This window comes from Megalops cyprinoides, chromosome 2 (genome assembly GCF_013368585.1).
Source record: "Megalops cyprinoides isolate fMegCyp1 chromosome 2, fMegCyp1.pri, whole genome shotgun sequence".
NCBI classification, from domain to species: domain Eukaryota; kingdom Metazoa; phylum Chordata; class Actinopteri; order Elopiformes; family Megalopidae; genus Megalops; species Megalops cyprinoides.
The window spans coordinates 24,828,486-24,833,210 of NC_050584.1; positions in this window are offsets into that span (position 1 = coordinate 24,828,486).

Consider the following 4,725-nt stretch of genomic DNA (forward strand, 5'->3'; position numbering starts at 1 on the left):
TGTTCGGTTTTATGAGACCAGTGGTGTAACGCCCCGGCTATTATGTGTGAGCAGCGTCTTAGTTAATTAAGGATAGCGGTGACAATGAAGACTGAGATTTAACATTGAAATTTAGCACTGTATTTATTTATTTATTCCATGCTGATTAGATTTCTGATAGCAGGCTGTACTTGCACCTTTGGCTTTGGCTGGTTTTCTGGGAGAAAATGACGCCGTTGTTCAGTTTTAGTGTGTGGAAAACGCACTCGTGCATTAACCTGTGTGCTTCTCAGAAGGGTTTGAACAGCTAAGAGCAAAAGCCTTTTCAGTGAAGACCTAGAATGCTGCTGCTGTAGCTGTGTCGCCTTCTCTTAGGAAGAGCTATATCACCATCTCTGACTGCAGCCAGCTGTAAGTAAAAGCTCACAGGTCATGCTTCCAGGTGTTCCCCCCCCAAAATGAAAGTCGTCCAACCGTTTTTCTTTAAATAACGGTATGCTTTAATTCCAAGACACTGTGCTGCATGCCTTTCATGCCTTACCAAATTTGTTTAAAAGAATGATGTGTGATATAATCTTTATAGATGTTGCAATGTTCATGAAAAGCCTATATTTTGATGATTACTGAGCAAAATGTATTCATAAACGTGTTTTTGATGATGGGGATTAACACTTAGTCACAGGCTAAATTAAGGCATTTTTTTTTTAATTCCCCAAAGATGTAATTTGTTGAAACATCCCTTTGAAGTGTTACAGAGACATGTGGATTGTATTCATGCATAGCTGAATGTGAAAATCAGTTGTGGTAGAGCGGGGGGGGGGGGCTCCTTACTCGACTCTGACACTTTACACTAGCCCTTGTACTGGAGGCAGTCTGTACATCTTACACTACATTTCCTAGTCCTCGCACTGTGAACACAACTCTACAGGCATTCTCCCTCTCCATGGACCACACTGTGCAATTCTCTTTTGCTCTGTGCTCCTATACCTTTCAGAGAGTAGGTTATATACCTAGACCTTTTTCCCTAAACCCTAAAAAAGTGGTTATACGATTTGAAATGAAAGCTTAAGTTGTTTTTTTTTTGCCTCCTTTTCTTTCGTGCGATGCTGTACTTGTGTCACGAGGTTCTGCAGGTTCCTCCAGCTGTGTTACAGCATGGTACTGCTGCTGAACAGCTCTGCCTCGGCTCCAGACGCAGAGCGTTGTTGTCTGCAGCAAATAAAAGCAAAGGTTTGTAACTGAAGTGAAGCTGTCCATTAAACATCAACTGGCACATCCAGACTAGGAGATACAGGTGTAATACGATGTGTAATGACCACAGGTTAGTGCAGATTTCCTCCTGTTAACTCCACTGATACAGTGCACAGATGAGGAGGATCTTTGTTCTGCTGTTCTGTGTGGGCTGAGTTTGTATTGCAGGTAGCCGAGGCCATTAGTCCCATTGTCAGACCATTGCTACTACAAAATCTCACACTTAGGGATAGAATGCTTGTTTTCTCTGGTACTCACAGTGGGGAGCGTGTCCTGCGTGATGCGCCACAGACACATGCTCCAGTTGCATCATTTCCATTGGTTTGTTCACCTCTGACTTGTCTTGCTATTGCCTGTTAAAAGGGTTGTCTGGTTTTACTGATTTTTTTCTTTTTTTTTAAAGAAAGTGATTTTATATTATTTTGGACATTGTAGAATATGTGTGTGAACATATTTCTTATTTGTACATCACAGTTTATTTGATTTTTATTTTGGGATGGGAGGGGTGGGTGGTTTTGCTCATACTGATCTGGACACAGGCTGAGCCTCAGGCAGGGGATCTGATTATTATTTTTTTTTTTTTTTTGATCAGTCGATGGTGTTGCAGAGTCAGATTTGTGTAGCATGTGCATTATCAGATATAGGAGGCTCAGTGTGTACGATGAATCATCCAGATGATTTAAAGATGAGTGAGTTTTTGTGCGGCATTGATTGGGGTGGGGGGGGACAAAAGCTGAGAGAGCTTAACGCCAAAAAAGCTGACACAGAGAGTGTCCACAGGGGAGGACGATACAGATGGTAACGGGGTCCAAAGCACAGGAGAAGGTACGGGGATCTCCTCACAGATCCTCCTAAATTTACTGACATGAAAACCCCTGAGTGCCTCATAGCTAACCCTCTCTCTGCACCTCCTTTTATTTTTGCTGGCACTGAAGACGGGACAGGAAATGAGCTTCCTCAGAGAGACCCCCGTGTTTCACCGTGCTCCTTTTTTGAAGTGCAGCTCAGAGTCTCTTAAAAAAAAAAAAAAAAACCTTGCAAAAAAAGGACCACCAGGAGGGTGAAGGGCTTTACCGCGCTTTCTCTCACTGAGCTTTACACAGCACAGCAGGGACGCACCCAACTTAACACTGGACTTGCACCCTCACTGAAACCTGAAGTGTGCTCCAAGGAAACAGTACTCTGTGAAAGGACATAAAGAAAGCAGGAAGAGAGCCCGGGGTCACCCGCCTTCTGTGTCAGGTCCTCCAGCTTCCACAGCCACTGATCCTGTATGAGTGGAAGGAGTTGGGGTGATGGTTACAGAAATTAAAGTGTTAGATCGAAGGACTGTGCCTTTCCATGGCTGGCCAGCCTAATTTGGACACAGTTGAGAAAACCCATATCTCGTCCTGGGATACTTTAGGCTTCAGGGAGTGGAGAAGGCCATGGAGGAGGTCACTATTGTTTCTGGGAGAGGGGTAGAGACTCGTTTTGGGTGTAAATGGAGAGCCTGCTGATCAGATGCTGTCACACTGTGCATTTTTGTAACTTGTTTTCCTGGTTTATCTTATTTTTCAGATCACTTAAAAAAACAAATCTAAAGCTTATTTAAATTATTTAGAATAAATATATTATGTAATGTTGATGTTGAGTCAGTGGTTTATATTTTTATTTCAGTTTCTGTTTTTATTATCCTTACGACATAAATTGCATCAAGATGTTTGGTAATGTCTGTCAAACCCGACCCTGGGAGCACAAATCTACGTCACACAAAACTGAAATGTTGTGGAAAGACTGAACCAGGAGCAGAGCAGCATGTTACTTCTCTGACCTTGAATCTCTGAAATACGATTCTTCCAACCAAGCTAACGTCTGTCTCCCCCCTGTGGCTAGACTGTGTAATACGTCTGCCTCAAGTAACATCAAGTCAAATCTTGGTGCCTACTACATGTTGATACCATCTTTTACCGCAGAAGTATTGGTAATGCCAGTTTCATAAAGGCATAAAGTTCATGAAGGTGAGTACATTTTTATGTGTTCATGTGCTGTGCTGTAATGATGCAAAAGTATTTATGACCTATTTTTCCCCGCATCCCCATGACACTTTCTTGTTGGAAATCACCAGTTGTATGCTAGGCTCCTCCTACCACAGCAACAGCTTCACGTGCAGGAGCACTGAAGCCAGACAGTGGCAATCCTCCAGTACACCCTAACACAGCCAGCGGTTATTTTTCACACTGAATTTCACACAGTGCCCCGCAGTGAAGTGGGCACTGATTGGAGGATGGTGGAGCTACTCCACTAACATCACCAGGGCAACTCGCAGGCAACTTTGTTCCATTGCTAAGGGCTCATGGTCGTTGTCGGGGGCTGGTGGGACGCGGCACTGGGCACTGGGTTGCTGACTGAGGTGCTGGAGAAAGTAACAATCAGAAACAACATCCCTTTTTACATCATTAATGGAAAGAAAATACTAGTTTTTGGTTTTGGTTGTGATCTGTTGGCTTGCACTTCTAATAATCCAAAATGGATTTCTACTTTGCTGATTTATTCCCTTCCAACAATCACGATTATCATCAGCCATAACCCATCTGTAAATGTTTGAAAAGAGTCTGGTTAGGTGAATTACATTACATTATCAGCATTTAGCAGATGGTCTTATCCAGAGCAACTTACATAGGTTACAGTTTTTACATGTTATCCTGTTATACAGTTGGATGCTTACTGAGGCAACTCTGGGTTTTAGTACCTTGCCCAGGGGTACAGCAGCAGTGCCCCAGCGGGGAATCAAACCAGCAATGTTTTGGTTACAAGCCATGAATGGAACTACAACTTTAAACACCCCAAGACTCTTGCACTGACAGCTGACTGTGTAACAGGTGCTGTTAAAGTACAAGTACCCAGCTGTGTGACCTTGAGGAACGGGGGCACACGTTCACATGTCCATGCATGCAGCCAGCTATTTGGCCTCATGCATTACAGAAGGACATTTTGTGCAAGACGGCTGAGTGGCTTGTGACATGGGACATCACATGGAAATGTTCCGCACATGAGTGAGGATCAAGTATCTCCAAGAAACTGCCACGAGTCTCCACCCAACACCCCTCCCCCCAGGGCCTCCCCTAAAGTAGGCTCCTTGATCGCAAACTCTCCCCGATCTTGTGCTCACAATCTGTTGCCTTCCTGTCTCTCACCCACTGTTTCTGGCCCTGTCCCCTCTCTTTCCTTCTGTCTTTCTCTCTCTCTATCCCTCTCTCCCCCTCTCTCCACCACATTCCACTGTTTCCCTGCTGATCTGTGGTCAGGGACGGTTTAAATGAACATATCCCATGGTGTACTGAGTACTGATCAGGGATCAGCTGTTTGGGGGGGGGGGTCGAGGGGTTTGGAATGTCGTATAGCTCTCTCTCTGCCTGACTGACAGGTGGTCGCTCCTGCTGGCTTGGTTTCTTATTTAACCATGTTTCAAGGGGCAGGTTTCCCCGAATAGCCGAGGCGGAGGCACCGTTCCAG